General features: G+C 37.4%; 1 pseudogene; it reads left to right on the top strand.

The window, feature by feature from the left end:
• Nucleotides 1–5,203: 5,203 nt before the first annotated feature.
• LOC128566891 (eukaryotic translation initiation factor 3 subunit G-like) lies at nucleotides 5,204–6,129 on the top strand (annotated as a pseudogene).
• Nucleotides 6,130–21,628: the final 15,499 nt, after the last annotated feature.

Here is a 21,628-nt window from a genome sequence, read left to right as displayed (position 1 = left end):
GAGGGTGAAAGTTCAGCTCATTTTCCTCAACAACAAAATTTAAGGCATAATTTATACTCCACAGCTTCCCTTTGGGATAAAGCCACACTTACCTGGAAACTAAATCCTTGTTTGGTCTTTTTGCTTTTCCCAGTCTGCTTCTTCCATTCTCTACTGGTTTCTCCTGGGAGACACTTTCTAAATGGATCATTTTGTCAATAAGCCTCATCCCAGTCTTTCCTTTTGAGGAAATTGAAGACATCTAGTTTTCTCATCTCTGAAATTAAAATGTAGTTCCTAAGTGAAAGGATGTTGTCACAGTTAAATGAAACATATAACTAGCACATATTGTGTGACAAATGCATGTTAATATATGAATTGTAAAATTGTGAAACTTGATAAAAAAAGTAAGTTGTTGAATGCCCACCATATAGTACACTCAGCCTCTGCATCACAAAAAGCAATCAATTATCTTTATGAACATTTACTCTCAAGTTCATTCAGTCTATCCAGAGGGGCAGTTAACTAAGCTTTAACTAAGATACAGTCCAGGTAACATGTTAATGCAGAGTGCTATTTTTTTTTTTAAATAAAATGGACTCCTTGTGCACCTAACAAGCCTAAGTATTTGGGGAAGAGATGTGTCATAAAGGTTAAGTAAGAATTACACTGTGCGAAAAATGGGGGGGGGGAGGATGGTAGGTTAAAAAGTAACAATAATACATAAACTTGTATGAAAGAGGGTTGCTAATTATTATTTTTGTTGTTATATAATCATTTGCATAGGATATAGGTATGTGTGTGGGTATTTGTGAATGTATATTTAAGTGAGTGTTGTCATGGAGGTGTACATGTGCTTGTGTCTTTGGTGTTGAGATGTGTTTGGGGGGAGTGGAGTTACATGCAGGCTGAGGAGATAGGCAGAATCTATACTGGCCTTCTATAAGATATTCAGGAGCTTATGCTTCATCTTGAAGGCACTGTCAAGTCGCTTGAAGGATTTTAGTAGGAGAACGGAATGTTAGAAAGACAAGTGTGGCAGCAGTGCTGAGAATGGAACTGAGGACAGCAATGGTAAATAGGTTTTCAACTTACATGCCACCTCTGATCAATTGGTAGTGGCTGCCTGGAGCACATGTTGAGAAGGACTGTGAGGACCTGTCCAGGCTTAGTGGGAAAGATCACAAGGATTGATTATCAGTGTCTTCTATTTCTTTGCCATGTTCTAACCCTTTAGTTAATTGAATCTGTCCTCTGCAGTTCATACCTGTTAACGATATCAGATGTAGTTTGACTGAAATCATCATAAAAAACTACAGATAGAAAACTTTTCTTCTCCAAGTGCTTCTAACTTGGAAAATTCAATAACATTTGCACTCATTTTAGAAAGAAGTCTGTGGGTTAACTTTAGACTTGAGTATATAAATGCATGAAATAATTAATTTAATTATTCGGCCTGTTTGAAAACAAAGCTCTGGTAATTTGTATCTGTTGTAACACTGGAAAAAAAATGAAACCACACACATCAAAAGAAGGAAGTTTTAAGACTAAAGATTATGGGAGACTAAAGATTATGTGTTTTTGTCAGTATGTGAACGTGCCCGAAACTTTCTCCCGTTTTCATTTTAGTTAACCTAAATTTCCTGACTATTATTTGTTTTATATATTGTCCTTCTGATTTATATTTAATTGACTAAATGTTCTAAAAGATTATAGCACCAACCTTAAAAAATCATTCCAGACAAATCCACTATGTAATCCTGCCTGTCACCTACCACTGCAGATCTCAGGCAAGTTTTTTCATGTGTCTACCTGCTCTAAACAGGTAGCATTTATTTAATAAAGATATTATGGAGACTAAAGTCAATAATATGAATGCATGTAAAATTTAATTGATAAGTACAGTTTAATGACAACTGAAAATATTTAAAGTAAATATAGTTCTTGCCACATTACATTATTTTAAAAACCTAAATTAATCCCAATATTATATATGCTAAGACGTATCCATAAACAAACAAGCATATATACTCTTTTATTTGTGGTATATTATATATTGAAATGTTAGATATTGCAGTTACTAATTTAAAAGTTACAAAATACTAAGCCCACTGTACTAAAAGGGGTGAGAGTGTGCCACATTTCCATGTAAGCAAAGTATAATTTGAATCAAGTTTCCTAATGATTCACCAAGAGAAAATTATGCCATGAGTATCAAATATAAATGTAACTGTAAATTGATTTTTATAGAACTATTCTGAATAACTTTTATAGAATCTATTTACTATTATTTGTATATGAATTCTGAGTTAAAACATGGCTTCAAATACCATTACACTCCCCAAATTCCCATAGGAGGTCAGATGTAAAAGGAAATACAGTAGATCTTCTCACTTTGTAATGGCTAATAATCAGCTCCCAAATGGAACTTTCATTAATGGTACCATTTTAATTCCAAATGTGATTCTATTAAATGCGCTTATGTTGGAAGTACAATCTATGGTTTTATGTAAAATAATGACTTCCACAATGCTTTTTGTAACTTTAAAAACCCTGAATTGAAGGATTGTTGATCTGAGATAGATACAATTCAGTGTCTTTTTACTCTATCAGGTGCTATAGTAACATTACCCCAGGGAGTGAAGTTTTAAAACCTAAAAAATAAAGCAAAACTTGTCAAGAAAATGGCTACTGCAGCAGTCAAAATTTTGAAAAAAAATATTGTTCTACAAATTAGTGTCCCTGACCCCACAACACATGGATAGTCATTTTGATGGAAGCTAGCAAAATCCGAAATCATTCTTCTAACATTGACACTCAATATTACAAATACTTGATTTTTCAAAAAGTGTTTCTTCTAATTTTGAAGAATATAACACTCAGTGGATGACAATTTAATACACCAGTTAGTGCATCATTGCTCAATTAAAGACCATAATACCTACCAGAGAAATTAGACATTTTGTAAATTCTCACTATATTTAGGATTACATCTGTTTGTTTTGTGATCTTTGGGAATTTTATGTCACACATTACCATCTTCATTTCATTTACTATATAGAAATGTACTATATGGTCATGGTTGAGCTTCTTCATGTTTCGCTTCAGTTTTCTGGGCATTCCTAGAAGCTTTTATTTCACAGTTGTTTCTTATTTCAGTCTCACACAAGATGACAATAGCATGGGGCAAATCATTTTTGGCTTAATTTGAAATGCTGTTTTCAGGGTATTTTAACAGCAGTGATTCTCATATGAGCAAGTAAAGATCAAAAATGTTATCTATATCTCTCCAAATAAACTACAAATAAAAAAGCAAACACACAACAGAATTTATAAATTGATAAAGAAATGTAATATGTTTCAGCCATGCCAGTGGAGTTTAAAGATGGACAAAAACCTATATATATGAATTCTTAAAAGGAATAAGATACAAATATAAACAATAAAAATGTTTACTTATAAACTCTACAACTGAAATTTAATGTAAATCTATCCTATCCAGGTGAAATATGTAGGACTTTCAAAAATTTAACATTTATAAACTCACTGTCTGTTTTCTGTGTGTGTGTGTTGATGAAAGGGTGTTTTTAAAAAGAAATAACAAAAATCATCTGATTAACTTAACTATAAAAGATGCTGAAATTAGTTCAGCAAAGATAGATTGTTGTAAACTTAAAAAAGAGTAGCTATTGTGTGTTACAGATCCTTGTGTCCTTTATTGCAAGCAAATGACCACCCACAAGTTTGTTAAAAGAAAAAACAAAAAATGGCCACGTCTGTTCCTTCTGCAAAGCTACCAATAATGCAAAATGGAATGACCAATCCACCTTTATTTAAACCCAAACTATCACTAGAATCATTCCCATCCGTATTTTTTTATATGTATTATAAAAAATTTAGACTGGATAGAAATCATTTTTTTTTTAAATATCCTATGGCCTCATCATAAACTTCTCTATTTGTTATTTAAGGACACATCATTATCCACTTCATTCATTTCTTGAGTGTTTGTAAACTTTTGGAACCTCTTAATTTTTGGTTATAACCTTCGAGACATGTCTATATTTGTTGACATCTGATTTACAGTAAGTATTTGAATATCATAATGAAAAACATTTTTCTCTTACTATTGCTAATTAATGTTGTTGATTAACTCTTTGTATTAAGAATTACAATGGCAGTGCATGTGGGCTTTTGTGTATAATATCCAGATAAATTCTAACCATCGAATTACACAGGGGAGCTATTTCCCCTTTGATCTATTTTCTTTATTATATACCTTCAGCCTAAGATTTTATCTGCTTTTTAAAAAGCGTTTGAATTACATTGTTAATTCATAGTGTTTGTTTTAAATTAAAATGTTAGCTTTTTTTTTTTTTTTCACATGCAGTGATTAGGCCAGCTTTTCTTCTTTAGATATATGTAATTGATGTTTTCAAAATTCATAGTAAAAGTTTTTAGTTAGGTCAATCAAAAATTAAAATTTTAGTCACAGAAGTAATAGCCAAAGGTGGGTATGTATACTTAAAATTTAATTATTTATAAATATGTTAGATATTTCATACCTGATTAATTTTAATTTAAATCATTTAAATTATGCGACTGTGATCAATGAATCTGGAAAAGACGCAACGGTTTCAGATATATAATCTTTTTTTATGATATATGTTCATAAAAAAAATAAAAAATGACGGAAAAAAAACCGCCTAACTTCTATCATTACCATATTTTCTTTTTCCTTTTTTTTTTTTGCATTTATAAACACTTCACTTACCCATCACCCACCCTAATCAATACTGTTTCACTCATACACACACTGTAAAATCCTTTTCATCAAAAATTAAACCTGATATTATTCATGTAAGTTTGGTAAACAAGTGAACAAATATCAGTTCAAATGAATTAGGTTTGATGTTAGTTCGTCATAAAAATGATACCAGTGGATGTTTGCAATTAAAACTAAATGATGGGTGGCGCCTGTGGCTCAAGGAGTAGGGCGCTGGTTCCATATGCCGGAGGTGACGGGTTCAAACCCAGCCCCGGCCAAAAAAAAAAACTAAATGATGTATAAACATTCCATTGAAAGTAATTTTCAAAAACAATAATCATATATGAGAAAATGTAGATCTTAAATGTTTACTTAACCATGGAAAAAAATCTGGTTTAAACAGTTTGGTTGTGGGCCCGGGACAGAGCTGCATGGGGAAAACTTTCTGAAATGCTGATGGAAGCATTTGACTTTGATTCAAAGCCCAGCTGGGCCGACCAGTTGGAGGAGGTGGGAGAGGACAACAAATGTGTCACCAGTGAGCTCCTCGAGGGGCTCCCTCCAGTCACCGGAAACGCCAGCCCAGAGCCTGAGCTACTGCCCAGAGCTCCACTGCCACCTCCCAAGGGGGTCATCACCAGCAACAGAAAGACAGTGACGGAGTACAGGATAGACAGTGATGGCAAGAAGTTCAGGACGGTCTGCACCTTCAGGATTGATACCTGGAAGGCCTCAAAGGCGGTTGCAAGAAGGAGGAACTGGAAGAAGTTTGGTAACTCAAGGCACAATGTGGTCACCACCATGTTAGTGATGACATCTCCATGACATTCATCACCAGCACAGAAGCCCTGAGCTGCCGGGAGGAGGAGGAACCAATGAACGAGCTCAAGGGTTCTTACCCTTGATAGCGTCCCGCCGCATCTGCACGGGAGACCACTGGGCCACGTCGTTGCCCCCACAAGGACACCCTGGGGCTCACGCAGAAGGAGCTGGCCACGCAGCTGGGCCTGTCCACTGGAGAGAAAGAGGCGCTGCCAGGACAGCTGGAGCCTGTGCAGGCGGCTCTAATAAGACCGGGAACTGCGTGTCACCACACCTGCGGGGTGGGGCCCAACCGGAGAGCTGATGACAATGCCACCATCCCTGTCACCAACTTGTCAGAGGATACCCGCGAGCCCCACCTACAGGAACTCTTCTGGCCCTTCGGCTCCATCTCCCGCATCTACATTGCTAAGGACAGGACCACTGGCCAGTCCACGGGTTTTGCTTTAACAAGCTTCCACCACTGTGAGGATGCTGCACGCACCACTGCTGGGGTGTCTGGCTTTGGCTACGATCATCTCATCCTGAATGTGGAATGGGCCAAGCCATCTACCAGCTAAGCTAGCTGCCACCACACCGCTTGGCCCTGGACCCTTGGCCAAAGGATGCAGCCTCTTCATACAGGACAAGTGGCGCCCCAGCCCGCTCAGCCAGGCTGATCTGGAGGACCCGGAGCCTGGGGACAGATGGGGAGACAGAGAGAGAGAGAACGAGATTTTTTTTTCCCCCCCGACTGGGGTTTTTTCTCTCTGCCAGGAGCTTTGGTGGTTTTTTTCTCTATATTCTTTTCTGTAAATAAATCCTGTCTTAACACTGATCTGTGGTCTGTGGATTCATTCTTCCAATCACCGAAACCAAGAACCCACTGAAGACGAAATTCTGGTATCACTCTGATAGGGGCTTCAGCTCCAAGGCTCAAGATGCAGAAAAAAAAAAAAAAAAAAAAATAGAGTATGGCTGTGATTGGGTGGCAGAGATAGATAGGACAGTTTTGTTGTGTTTCCTTTTATGGGTATTATTCTAAACTCATATTCATACATATAAATATAATAGCTGATATTTATTCTAAAGAGATGATTTTTGAAGAAGCATTTTTATCCCAACATTTTTTAGATTCTCCAAGACCAAGTAATGTACTTTACCTGAAGAGAAATCTAATTAGCAATGCTTCGCTGCTTCTTGTCTCCTCCTTTGAACCCGATATTATTTTTTCTGCCCAATTTTCACAAACTTTTTGTCTATTATTTTGCTCATATAATTTTTCTAGTATGCATTTTTATTTTTCTAAAGAGTGCTCAGCTTACCTTGTTAATCCTTTTACCTCTGTTAGTACATTTTAATATTTCTCTATTACATTTTCTCTAATAACTATATTTCTAAGAACAACATATATTTCTAAAATATACATTCCTCATTAATATATGACTTACATTATGCATTAATCAATATTTTTAACAAAGATACATACGTGTAGGAGAATAAAAGAAACTGATTCAGGTGTCATTTAAATTTAAATTCTAAGTTTACTTCTTTTACTTATTATAAATAGTAATAATAAGCTACCAACATAGATGTTTAAATAATACATCTGAATATAAATAGAAATTAAAACTACATTTATAGGCCATATTTAGCTATTAGTTTGGCAAAAATTCAAAAGTTTGCACAATCCTTTGTTGCTAAGGCTACGAAGAAGCAAGAACCCATTAATTTTTTATTGGGAAAACAAAATGGTACAAAATTATGAAAGGGAATTTGGCAAATTAGATATGCATCTGCTCTTTTACATTCACATTTTATTTTAAGAAATTTATCCTAAAATAAACTGGCAAAAATCTAAAAATATATATGAGTAAGTGAATTTTTGCAGTAGTATTTGTATTTTAAGCAGTACATTTTGGATAGAGCTTATTTTACATCAATGGATAAACTGTGATCCACTCCACAATGGAAACCTTGTAGCTGTAAAAAGTAAAAATACAGGGTGGCCATAAAGTTCGTGTGCCTCCTGGTTTTCTGCAATGGTAGGAGTCTAACTTCAGCTGGCATCTGCTCCAAATTGCAAAATTACCTTGCTTCATAAAGGCACAAGAAATATATATATATTTTTTCTTTGAAAGGCAATTAAGAACCAAATGGGTACCATTACCCAGTCACTGGTTTAGGATGAACTGTGTGTAACAAGTGCTGCTGCCCCTTCCTCTCACTGAGGAACAGATATTGTTTATCTTGAGAAAAGTATACAATGTATTTCTTGGCTACCAAAGAGGACAAGCTTTCTTTTTCTAGCGTTGCAATTTCTTCAGTGATTGCCTGTGACACGCATGGTATTTTGTTTTAATGTTTATTCAATAATCACATTCCCTTACTCAAAGGATTATTTCTATAAAAAAATTCCCACCACTACTCAGTGACTTTCCTGACAGATTGCTCCTATCGACCATTTCTCCCTTTACTGGAGTCACTTTTTCTCTACCTAACAACCATTTCCATGGTAGGTTCCTTTCATCAGCTCTCCCTGATCTGCTGACCACTTCTCTATGTCTGATCTAGAGAACCCTGTGGAAATTGTGGTTGACCCTCAGAGAAGGACTGTTGTGCACATTTTCAGGCAACTTTCTCAGACGTCGCTGGTTTTTATCACTTTTATGTAGTCAAACTTCTTTAAAGAAATTTGAATCTCATTCTTAGGACAGGTGTCTTCCTTTTCAAAGCTTTCTCTTAGTCTACAGATAGTATGTTCATTTTTGTATTTGTGAAGTACTGATCTCTACTTTTTATAATCTCTTTTAGTAACCAACTGCCTTTGTCTTATTTAAATTATAAGTTTGTTTGTTTGTTTTTCTCCTGACTAGATATGATTGATATAGAACTGACACTGGGACAGACCCCAGGAGATAATCCCTGTAATGGGATTGGATTGTGGAACAGGGTAGTAGTTGTAAGCTCCTTGCATATGATTACAGAGAAGCTAAAGATCCCTAGCGAGTTTTGGCTTCTATTTATCAAGGTATCATATGCAACTGGTTGTGATAAAATTTCAGCTGGAACAAGTGGTTTGGGAGCCCAAGGGCCACTGACTTTGACTCTTACAGAAATAACAATACTGACTACCTGGCTGTGGCATTATGATATATGGATTCCTCTAAATCACTAAAAGAAAATGATAAGTTTGAGCCTCTTACTCTCAGTTTACATAACCGTCTGAAAACTAAGCTAAACGTTTACATAGAAGCCATACAATTATCTGTTATTTTTTTATCTAGAGAATCAATATTGCTAAAAATAAAACATAAAACTTAGTCATGTGCAACAAAGTACAATATCAGCTGAATTTGCAGCCTCACCAAGTATCTCATGTGACGAATAGGTTGTGGACTGGGAAGACGGAGACCCTTAAACTTGAAGTTGAATCTTTGGGTTCAGATAAAATTAGAAATTTTGGGCCCCTGGATTACTCTGCACCATTCTCACTAGTGGAAGTGCTATGTCCTCTTGTTCTTTACACACTTCCCTTTTTGCTTCCTGTGTGTGAAAACCCTGTGATAAATTGTTTGTTTTTCTGCAGCAGATACAAGGGGATGCTTATTCTCCTCAAGTCACATTGTAATCGCCTCCTCTCAACATTAGACTCATACTTACCTCCTCTCCCTAACAAGATAGTTTAACAGAAGAAATGTCCTATCTTAGTTAGAATGGTAAGTATTAATGCTATGATAGGTGTATGCATATTTTTAAAAATTACTGGTGGTGATATCTATTAAATTCCACTAATGTCACCCATGAAGCCTGTTCTGAAACCAGATGGCTCTTGAATAAAAAGTATGGATTATTTTTTAATTTTTCAAAGATTATTAGAAGCAATTTTTCTTTACCTACTAGGGCTAAGAGTATAGCCAGTTTTGCCACAGGGTTAGGCCGTGTGCAATGATATGGTCTACAAATACTTCAATCCTTGTAGCATTCCTCAAAACACCATGCTGCTCATTATTGGTTTCATCATTTGATTGGATTAAAAAAAAATAAAAAGAAAAAAATTAAGTAGTACTACTTGAACACCTCAGTATGATCTATGCAATTTGAAGAGAGATTGGCAGACTGCAGGCTGCAGCCTAAATATTTTATGAGTAAAATTTTATTAGAACTGAGCAATGATCATTGTTTACATGTTATCAATGGCTATTTTTGCATTTCAAAAGTAACGTATTTTTGGCAAACATTACTATGTATAACAGATTCTAAAATATTTATTATAGTGTTCTTTATGCAGAAAATGTGTTTTACCCCTTGAAATAGAGGCTAAAATATAAACACCAAAGAACTTTAGGGGCCTGTTGGCTATGTAAAGTTGTTGGGGTGTCAATGGACTGAAAAATACCAAGATACCACCCTAATGTAAAGAAAAGTTGTTGTACCTCAAGCATATAATACATAGGAAAAGCTTTTGGGTTTCAGGCTTCACAAAATCACTCAAAAGACTACTGATTTCAAGTGGGAATGAGAGTAAAAGAAAGCTCTACAGCAAATTCAGGCTGCAAGGCAAGCTTCTCTCCCGATTTAACCTTGTTATCCAACCTGTGAGATTATATCTGGAATGTCCATGACAAATAGAGATGTTGTATAGAAGATCAGTCAAACTTTTAAAAGAAAGAATATGTCTGGAAACCAGGGGATTCTCTGAGTGCACCTCTTTGTACTTCTAGTCTCAATAGCAAACACAGATTAATAGAAAACTATAAAATCCACAAAAGGAAGAAATTTTGAGAAGGCGGATCTCAAAAAATGAAGATTTCTATAATACTAAAAGGTAAAAAAACATACAAAAAAAAACTGAAAAGGAAAATATGGGATAAATGGCAGGAGAAAGAAGTCATATATATCAATCAGAATATCGTGATGCCAACCTTAAGTCGCTTTTCATCTTTTCTCTTGCCCAGTGTGTGTGTCTGTATGAATATGAAATGAAGTTCTCTGTTTCTCCTCCATTTTTATTTTATATAAAATTTGTTGGAAGTTACCTTCACAATTTAGTCTTCTTATTCACCCCTTAATTTCTGTTGAAAAACTAATGAACATTATGTACATTTAGTGGTACTTTGAATGAAATTGAGGAGCAACTAACACAAGTGGAAACAGACATTAATAACTACCAAGGCTGTTTGTCTTCCCATTTTGCGGAGATGACAAAGCTATTCATAGTTAAGAGGATCAGGGGACACTTAGTAGATATGAAGAATGATGCACACTTTTGGCAGTTAGGAGGCCAAAAGTGTGGACCTTGTGACCTGTTGATTTAGAGGCTCTTTGCTCCAAGGCCATCATTTCACCATGCTGTATAATATTGAAGCTGGATCCTTAATTTTTATTTTCTTAGTTAGACTTTGTTAATATAGAGAGCTGAAATGCCCCCACTCCTTTTTGGAGTGAAATGTAGCATAAGTGCCTTTATCCCTGCTGTCCTAAAATCTGACTCTATAAATGATGTTTTAATTGCCATCTCAAAAACCTCACTTTCATCAACCTGATTGCTTTTTTGTTATCAAACCTACACCAGCAGAGGTAGGTGACAATCCCTGATAAAATTCTGAGGACTTTCTACCAAGTGTTTCTTGGGACTGTGTAGGAAAATTTACGATACTTTATCCTTTTACAATCAAGGAAACAGTGTTGTCTCCTCAACCCCTCACTGCTAACAAAGGAAGGCCAGCACTCAGGTGCTGGAGATAGCTAGTGCATTGCTCAGTCATTCTGCCTTTTTTTTTTTTTTTATGTTGACGAAACTTACAAATAAGCATTCATGAATGGGATCCAAAGCCACAGGCTGCAATGGAAAAATCCAGAGAGCTGTGAAATCTAACTTTGGGGCCATGCAACTCTAATGATCCCCTGAGTTATGTTACTGATTAGAGCCCCTGGCAAAGGGAAGCGTACTCTACCTAAGGTAGCTCCTTGAGGTTTTAGACTTGTCACTCACTACTCCAGCATGGTTACCAGGTAAATTGTGTTTTATAAACTCCTACTAGCTTGCGACTGGGCTCTTGTAAAAAGCAAATATCTAGACCCCTTGTGACCTTGTGATCCTTTAATGATATTTTGGGATAAGTCAACTCAGGCTGCATGCCTTACAAGATGGAATGAACTCAAAAAACCTGACTTGTGAACCATCAATTGTATATATCAAAATTCAAAGGCCTAGATCCCATCAAAGCTTGGTATGAAAAAGTGGCAGCTAACTCTTTGAGGAAATGCTAATCATCATTCTGCTGTCTGGAGAAAATTTGCTGACTAAATGGGGTTTCATTGGTGTCCCTGGGCTGTGTACAATTTTCAACCTCAGTGCTATTCATATAGAACTGAATACAGATACATATTTTTTTCTGATCTGTTTTTCTGATCTGTTTTCTGATCTGATCCCCTTATGCCCACTAACAGGAATCCCATGCTGGCCTGCATTTTCAAAATTATTTCATATTTGTCACCTGGATTGTCTTTTTGGACAAAAGAGATCAAGGATCATAAGGATAATAATCAGTGGTTGAATATTTTGGTCACTGATTACCCCTATTCTGGGCCAAAGAGGAGAATGTAAGTAGTCCCCATAAGTTATACATGAACACCTTTATTTCTCTTTCACCTAACTCCTTCAAACAAAAGTTTTGTGTATGGAAACATTATAGAAACAAAAAGTAATTTTGTATCTACTGGAATAGGAAACAGACTTTGTCATTATAGAAAATAATAATCGCAGCACCTGTCAGTGCACATCTTAGATTCTGTGACATTTGGTGAAAGGTGAAACATTAGGCTCATGGAAACTTGCTTACTCACAAACAATTACAAGAATGTTAAATTGAATTAACTCCATATTTTGCTGTCATTTGCTAGAAGATTCTGACCACATTTTTATCACTGGTTTTATTTAACGTTAGATAGTAGTTTTTCAGAAACAAAGAGGGATGGTCCCAGATCCTGTACTTGCCATAGCACACACCTTTCAACACCTTAGGATACAATTGTCACTGCATTTCCTATAGCTCTTTCTCAACCTCAGCCCTGAGAGGTTGGGGTAAATAATGCCAATCATTTGGCTGTAGTTATGTCCAAGTTCTTACAATTGGAATAACTGCCTTTATGTATTTTGTCTAAAAATAAGAATGAGACTCAATTATTACATTGAATTGAGAATCCCAGGATCCACCAGCCATCAGTAAGGCTACATTGGGTGCAATATCATGTTGCACTTCTTAACACATGTAAACATAACCTGGAGACCGTGACAATTATAGCCATTATTTTCTTTCTGTGGGTACCATGTACTCCTAAAACTGTGATTCTTGCCTGGAGTTAACTCTAAGGATTAACTTACTTCCCTCTAAAACAATGTTGACACACACCTTAAGGGAGATCATAAAAGACTCAAAAACTCTACCAGTAGAGATCATATGGGTAGGGTGATTTCTCTAAAATCAGACTAAACTTTGTTCCTTGGAAAATTCTGGGAAATTATCCTGCTGCTTAGAAGCCAACGGAGACGGTCACTTGAGATAAATCCTGTATGAGACAAATAGCACAGAATCCGTTTCAATATATCTTGGTCAGATTATTAGAATGATCCTGAGTATTTTCACATGCGAAAATTTACCAGAATCCATGGTGATGCAGAAACAAGTGATACAGGGTGGGTAGAAGCCCAGCCAGCTCTGTGGAGCTGAGGGAGCACCTGTGAGTGTTGGTGCAGTGGCAGCCAGCAGAGGAACCAGCGAGTTGGAAGGTAGGCAGGGAGGGCCCGCAGGAAGCTTCAAGAGCCAGAGGGACCAGACAATTGCTGGGGAGACACCAGCACCTTAGTGTCTCCCTCTCCTTGCACTTGAGGCTGAACAGGGAACCCTCATTTCCCAGGCCTAGTCAATTTCATGTATTTTCCTAGGCCTGGTCAATTTCATGTAGGTTTCCTAGGCCTGGGAACAAAGGGGATTGTATCCATTCAATTTTGGGCTATATATACCCCTAGACAAAGAACCCAGAGGGGAGATTTTTTCTAACTTGAGATTTTCCCCCTGACAGAAGTTCTGGTGTTTTTCCCTGTATTCTTTTCTGTAACATAAATCCTGTTTTACCAATGATCTGTTGTCAGTGGATTCATTCTTTGAATCTCTTGAGACCAACGACCTACTGAAGAAGTTCCGGTATTACAAGGACTGAATATTATCAGAAGATAGTTCAGTCTCTTACCTTTTAGCCTGTCTTGGGGACTAAGGGGCAGATTGTCTTCTGTTTTGAACTAGCTTTGCTAGCATTTTTATATATTGAAGAGTCTTGGAAAAAGACAGTGTCACTTTCAGAACAAATGACAGGTTTTTATACTGTCCGTCATAAAAGATTTAGTTTCCTTTGATGCCCGAGTTTCCTCTTCCATAATGTAGCAAACTCTGTGTACCAGTATTCCTCATTCTTCTTGCTGTACTATTAGTAATAAAGTCATTTATCTTGGACCCAGGAGTCTCACCTCTTCAATCATCATCCAGGATATTGTGGCAAACTAATATGTTGCCTTGCAAGAAGGGTAAAAGTTCAGCCCCTTCACAGTTCTTGACATTGTTATTTATTTTCCAAATCTTGTTGTGTTTTTGTGTTCTTTATTTCAACTTAACATATATTTTGTTTCCTTACTCTTCCCTCTCCAATCCATTAAAGTAAGGATTTTCATCTCTTTGATTCACTGCTGTATTCTTAGTTCCTAGAAAAGGACCTGGCACATAGTAGGTGAGGTATCAATGTGTATCCAATAAATAAATGATAAACATCTTTCTCAATAATTCTATAGCTAACAACCAGAACACAATAATTTGAACTACATGCAAATGGACTCACAACAAAAAAAAAACCAAAGTTTAAAAATCTCCAAATTATTAAAACCAAAATAAAATGGTCAAAATAAATTCATAGTATAATCATAGCAATAATTTTTGAACACTTTAAACTAAATTTCAATGAAATACTGCATATTAAGACTTGTTGGATAAAGAAAATTTACATTAGAAGTAAATAAGACTCCTATGTTTTAAAATATATAAATACCTTGGTAGACTTGATAATATTAGAAGTAGAAAAGAAAATCAGAAATCTAGTAAAAGAATATGAAACAGTTAAAGATAGCAGCTCTTCCATGCAATAATTACAAAAACAAAGTCTTAATGGAAATTTTGGGATTGTTTAGTAGTGCATATGTACCCAAGAGGAAGTCTGTATATTTTGTTTTTTTCTGGGTAAATTAGCAAGTCCATATGATTAAGAAAAATTTGATACTATACCCTCCACAGGAATATAAATGATGGTTTATACCATATCTTTACCAGGAATATAAATGATAGTTTTCCTAAGATCTGCATTCTTAGTCTATCAACCAAAATTCTTATTCCTCAACTATTTCTATGAAGGACAAAGAATGATGTAGATGAAAGCTAAAGTAAGCTGGCATTCCCCTCTGAAATCTCCAGTGGGTTATGATTTAAAAAAAAAAAACTTCAGTAAAAACTTCTACATTATTTTTCATAACATTTTGAAAAAATGTATATATTAAAATGAATAAAAAGGAGGAGGTGGAGCATGATGGTGGATGGGATGGACGTGTAGCCCACGTCTCCCAAGTCATCAGGTGAAAGGAAGGGGGGGCTGGACCTTTTCCCCACGTGGATTATTGGTGTGGACAGACAGCTGCAGACATGCAGTGAATTGGCGGATTGCTGTATATGAGGTGTAATTTAAAACCGTGGACTCTGTTGTAGAGCTTTTTCCTGTTTGGCCATGCTGACTGGCAGGCCCCTCCCTCACGGAGGAAAGCAGTTTACAATTCCTGGCAAAACCCAACTGACGAAAATTTATTCCTGAGCAGAGTTTGGCACCTGAAAGGGGAGCCACTCAGAATCACAAGGTACTAAGCAACCCGATGGAAAATTGAAAGGAAGGGATCCTGCCCAGAAAACAGACATTTTGAATTGTTTGAAATGGCAGACACCTTCCCCCAGAACAACAGGAGTGATTAAATAGACCAGACCATTCCTAGTGGGGAATATTGGTGAGGGCTGGCAGTTCAGGCTGCAGGGTGAACTGGCAGATGGTTGGACTCAAAACTCCAGAGCCACAAAAACTGAGTATAAGGTTCCCACGTGTTGCAGCCCCCATGGCAGCGAGACCCAGCAGCAGGCTCAGGAGCCAGTAGCAGCACGGTAGCCAGCACCAGCAAGACCCGCCGGCTGCCAGCACCCTCCCCACAACCGATTGCACTTGCCAGTTTGCAGGAGAACGTGGGAGCAGAGTGGAAAGATTTGTGAAGTGTGGACTCCTGCACTGAGTTGGGAGGTCGGATAGGAGTGCTGTCTGGAACAGAGACAGCTGAGGTTGCACAACAATTAGGCAAAAAAACTTTTACAGAAACCAAAATGGCTATCGGCCAGGTAGGGTAGTTACCGTGGTAACGGTATAAACTGTGAATCAGATATAAGCCTGGGAACCACTCACAGTGCCACCAGGTGTCCATAAAGTATATTGCATTATAAATATATTCGTACAAAAGGTGATCCCTATGTCATATATATAGATGTATATTTCTACTGTGTTTCCCCCAAAATAAAATATCCTCAGAAAATAAGACCTACTTACAGGTTTCCTTCTGGGTGAAATATAAGGCATCCCCCTGAAAATAAGGACCCCCAGGCTCTGTCTCGGAATGAAAATTAATTTACCGTAAACTGGTTGCTAGGGCCGCCCTGACTGGCATCTAGCAACCAGTGACGTTATGCAGAGTCCTGATGTCACTGCTGTGTGGAGTCGGAGTGGATGTCCAAGTGAGTGGTGAGCGTGGGGTGGGAGATAGGAGCAGACTTTCGCAGATGCATGTAGAAGAACACGAGGATCAGAGCGGATGGGTCGCGGTGAACAATAAATGTGTACCGTATTCTTCATGTGAAAATAAGACATCCCCTGAAAATAAGACCTAGTGCATCTTTGGGAGCAAAAATTAATATAAGACACTGTCTTATTTTCGGGGAAACAGGGTACAAATATACAAGAATAATATTTTTGTGGTTGGTGCCTTTTTTTCTCATCATTTTCTTGGAGGAACTATCATCAATTTTTATTATTTTTTTAATGTTTATTTTCTCTATTTTTAATTTTTTCTTACTTCTTTTTTAACTTTTTTATGAACGCCACTTTTTTTTCTCCCTTCTGCCTTCCTCTTCCTCCCTTCCTATGGTTTCTGAGAGTGCTAACATCAGACTTTTAGAGGGTTTTTTGTTTGTTTGTTCATTTTGTTTGTATGTTTTTTACCCTTTTTTCCTCAATTATTTTATGATTATCATTATTTTCATTGTAGTTGCTTTTTGTTGTTGTTGTTGTTGTCTGTATGTCTATGTGTTTCTGATTGTGCATCAGTGGGCTTGTGTGTCTGGTAACGTTTTTATATGTTTATTTGCTCATTTGGTCTCAATGAGTTTGGTGTTTTGACCTGCAATTCTGAGCTCCAACCACCCCCCTCCACTCTCACTCTGAGGTCTGGAGGCCTGTCCCCAGGGGTCCACATTCTTGGGTGATTTCTCGAGGGGTGTGGACAGGACATGGACTGCAGCTGGTCAGTGCTGATTATGTGGCACGGGAGTGAGGAGATTACAGTCAGCTGAGAGGGAACCACACCGGAGTGGCAGTGCCCTGAGGCACAGAGCAGCAGCTTTTTTTTGCAACAATACAGCCCACCACCAGATATCCGAAGCCACAATCCCTGTCTCCTGGGCAACCAGTGGAGGCCGGGCATCATCTCAGAAGGCAACCACCGCAGAACAAATCTGGGACTGAAACACAGGCCTCGGGAGAAAAGGGTCTGCCTGTGGTGGTACCGGCCTGGGAGGAGTGCGGGGACTAGAAAATGCACTCTCAGAGCCAGGAAATTCCTAGGGCAGGGCTGACCCAGAGGACTGCATTACTGAGCCTAAGACGCACTTGGCCCTCAGGGGATTGTCAACCTATATACAAAGGAAGGCAGGAGGTTAGAGATACAGCTAACCGAATAGAAACCTGCAGGAGCAAAGACAGAACCTGAGGCTCAGGCTCTGGGAACTCAAAACAACTTCTCTTCTGTAGAGGAATTTAGCAGGGACAGAAACAAATTCCCACAAATTTGTTCTGTTCTGTCAGTAACATCAATCAGGGGCAGAGCTGGAATTGAGTGAATGTACCCCCAGCCTCCATCAAGCACACGAAGTTGTCAGGCCTCACCACCCCCTTCTGGATAGAGGCAGAGAGCAGTGGCCTGGCTGAGCAGATACAGATGTACTTGTGATTAAGGCAGCTGCAAAGCCCTGGAGTATCTCCTAATGGGAGGCAACTGAGTCACAGCCATGCAGGGCAATCAGTGATTGGGTGTGATAAAGGTGCAAGGTGGGGAAGGAGGCATCAACCTTCCCATACTAATCTATTTGCTGGGTGGGTCCTCCGGACTTCATGGAGCACTGTGTCAAGTCATATTTGAGTTGTCACCAGACTCGTGAGATTCAGTTCCCAGTGACCTTTGAAACTCTCCCACTTGAGACAGGTGCTGACTGAGACAATTGATTTGGACCTTTTGAACTGAGCCAATCACCTGAGGACTATTCAAGTGGTGCCCTGTGTGTGTTGTTGTGGGAAGGTTTGATTTTACTTTTCCAATTCTTGCCTGTTGGGGGTGGGGTGACTTAATTGCTGGTATCTCTCCACAGCTAAGACTTCAACCCAGAGTAACTGTTTCACTAGGGTTGAACAGAGAACAGTCAAAAACAAGACAACCACTTACCCCCACCTCCACCCTCCCCAGTTTCTCAGGCTGTAGCACTGTACGGATCAACAACAAAGCTCCAGGGAAAAAGCCAAACAGTGTAAAAAAATCATAGGGTAGAATCAGTGCAAAAACTCTGGTAACATGAATAACCAGAATAGATCAAATCCCCCCTCCCCTAAGGAAAGATATGGCAGATGTAACTGAAGATCCCATTCATAAACATCTGGCTCAGATATGAGAAATTGAATTGAGAATTTGGATTGCAAACAAGATTAATAGAATGGAGCAAAATTTGGAAGTAGAAATTTGAAGAGCAATTCAAAAGTCAGAATTACAAATTCAAAGAGAAATTCAAAAGTTGTCTCAAGAATTTATTGAATTTAAAGACAAAACCACCAAAGATTTTTATGCACTGAAGCAAGAATTTGTAGCCCTAAAAGATCTGAAAAATACAGTAGAATCCCTCAGTAACAGAGTAGAGCAAGCAGAAGAAAGGATTTCTGACCTTGAAGACAAAGCTTTTGAACATTCACAAACTATCAAAGAGGAAGAGAAATGGAGAGCAAAAACAGATCATTTTCTCGGAGAGCTCTGGGATAATTTGAATAAGGCTAATATTCTCCTCATTGGAATCCCTGATAGTGATGAAGTGGCCTCATAAGGCACAGAGGCCCTTCTCCATGAATTATGAAAGAGAATTTTCCAGACATGCCAAGAGATTCTGAAATTCAGATAGCAGGCAGTTTCAGAACCCCAGCATGACTCAATCCGAATAAAACATCCCCTGGGCATATCATAATTAACTTCACTAGTGTTAATATGAAAGAGAAAATTCTAAAAGCAGCCAGACGTAAGAAATTCATTACCTACAAAGGGAAGAATATTAGAATGACTACAGATCTCTCTGCTGAAACTTTTCAAGCCAGAAGAGGGTGGCCATTGACTTTTAATCTCCTAAAACAAAATAGCATTCATCCCCGAATCCTGTATCCAGCTAAACTGAGTTTCATTTATGATGAAGAAATTAAATACTTCAATGACATTCATATGTTGAAGAAATTTGCCATAACCAAACCAGCTCTTCAGGATATTTTCAGACCTATTCTTCATAATGACTAGCCCAATCCTCTACCACAAAAATAAACTCACTCAGAAACTATTGATCAAACTCCAATTTCCACAGTGGCAAAAGGATTTAAAATGTCCACTGGACTTTGGAAAAACTTCATACCCAAAATTTTACCAGACTTATCAGTATTCTCCATTAATGTGAATGGCTTAAACTGTCCTCTAAAGCAGCACGGGTTAGCTTACTGGATACAAAAAATTAGGCCAGATATTTCCTGCATACAAGAGTCACATCTTACCTTAAATGATAAATATAGACTCAGGGTAAAAGGATGGTTGTGCATATTTCAGGCAAATGGTAGCCAGAAAAAAAGCAGGCATTGTAATTCTATTTGCAGACACAATAGGCTTTAAAACAACAAAAGTAAGGAAAAATAAGAATGGTCACTTCATATTTGTTAAGGGTAATACTCAATATGATGAGATTTCAATTATGAATATTTATGCACCCAACCAGAATGAGTCTCAATTTATAAGAGACACTCTAACAGACACGAGTGACTTGATTTCCTCCAGCTCCATAATAGTTGGAGATTTCAACACTCCTCAGGCAGTGTTGAATAGATCCTCTAAGAAATCCTCGAAGAAATTTTAGATTTAAACCTAACCATCCAAAATTTGGATTTAGCAGACATCTATAGAACATTTCATCCCAACAAAACTGAATACACATACTACTCATCAGGCCACAGAACATACTCCAAAATCGATCACCTCTTAGACCACAAGTCTAACCTCAGTAATTTAGAGGAATAGAAATTATTCCTTGCATCCTCTCTGACCACCATGGAATAAAAGTTGAACTCAGTAACAAAAGGAATCTGCATACTCACACAAAAATATGGAAGTTAAATAACCTTATTCTGAATGATAGCAAGGTCAGAGATGAGATCAAGAAGGAAAATGCCAAATTTTTGAAACAAAACGACAATGAAGACACAAATTATCAGAACCTCTGGGATACCACAAAGGAAGTCTTAAGAGGGAAATTTATAGCACTGCAAGCCTTCCTCAAGAGAATGGAACGAGAAGAAGTTAACAACTTAATGGGACATCTCAAGCAACGGGAAAAGGAAGAACATTCCAACCCCAAACTCAGTAGAAGAAAATAAATAACCAAAATTAGAGTAGAATTAAATGAAATTGAAAACAAAAGAATTATACAACAGATCAATAAATCCAAAAGTTGGTTTTTTGAAAAGGTCAATAAAATAGATAACCTTTGGCTAACCTAACTAGGAAAAAAACAGCAAAATCTCTAATTTGATCAATCAGAAATGACAAAGACAAAATAACAACAGACTGCTCAGAAATTCAAAAAAATACTTAATAAATATTAGAAGAAACTTTATTCTCAGAAATATGAAAATCTGAAGGAAATTGACCAATACTTGGAAGCATGTCACGTTCCAAGACTTAGCCAGAATCAAGTGGAAATGTTGAACAGGCTAATATCAAGTTCTGAAAGAGCATTAACCATACAAAATTTCCCTAAAAGAAAAGCCCAGGACCAAATGGCTTCATGTCAGAATTTCACCAAACCTTTAAACAGGAACTAGTACCTCTATTACTCAAGCTGTTCCAAAATGTAGAAAAAGAAGGAAGATTACGTAACACATTCTATGAAGCAAACATCACTCTGGAAAGCACCCTGAAGCAAACCAGGAAAAGACCCAACAAGAAAAGAAAATTATAGACCTAATGAATATAGATGCAAAAATATTCAACAAGATCCTAACAAACAGAATCCAGCAACACATCAAACAAATTATACATCATGACCAAGTCGGTTTTATCCCAGGGTCTCAAGGCTGATTCAATATATGTAAATCTATAAGTATAATTCAGCACATAAAGAAATTAAAAAAGAAAGACCATATGATTCTCTCAATTGATGCAGAAAAAGCTTTTGATAATATCCAGCATCCCTTCATGATCAGAACACTTAAGAAAATTGGTATAGAAGGGACATTTCTTAAACTGATAGAGGCCATCTAGAATAAACCCAGTCAATATTGTATTGAGTGGAGTTAAATTGAAATCATTTCCACTCAGATCAGGAACCAGACAAGGCTGCCCATTGTCTCCACTGCTCTTTAACATTGTAATGGAAGTTTTAGCCC

Source organism: Nycticebus coucang, chromosome 15 (genome assembly GCF_027406575.1).
Source record: "Nycticebus coucang isolate mNycCou1 chromosome 15, mNycCou1.pri, whole genome shotgun sequence".
Lineage (NCBI taxonomy): Eukaryota > Metazoa > Chordata > Mammalia > Primates > Lorisidae > Nycticebus > Nycticebus coucang.
This window is presented reverse-complemented; position numbering and strand designations above follow the sequence as displayed.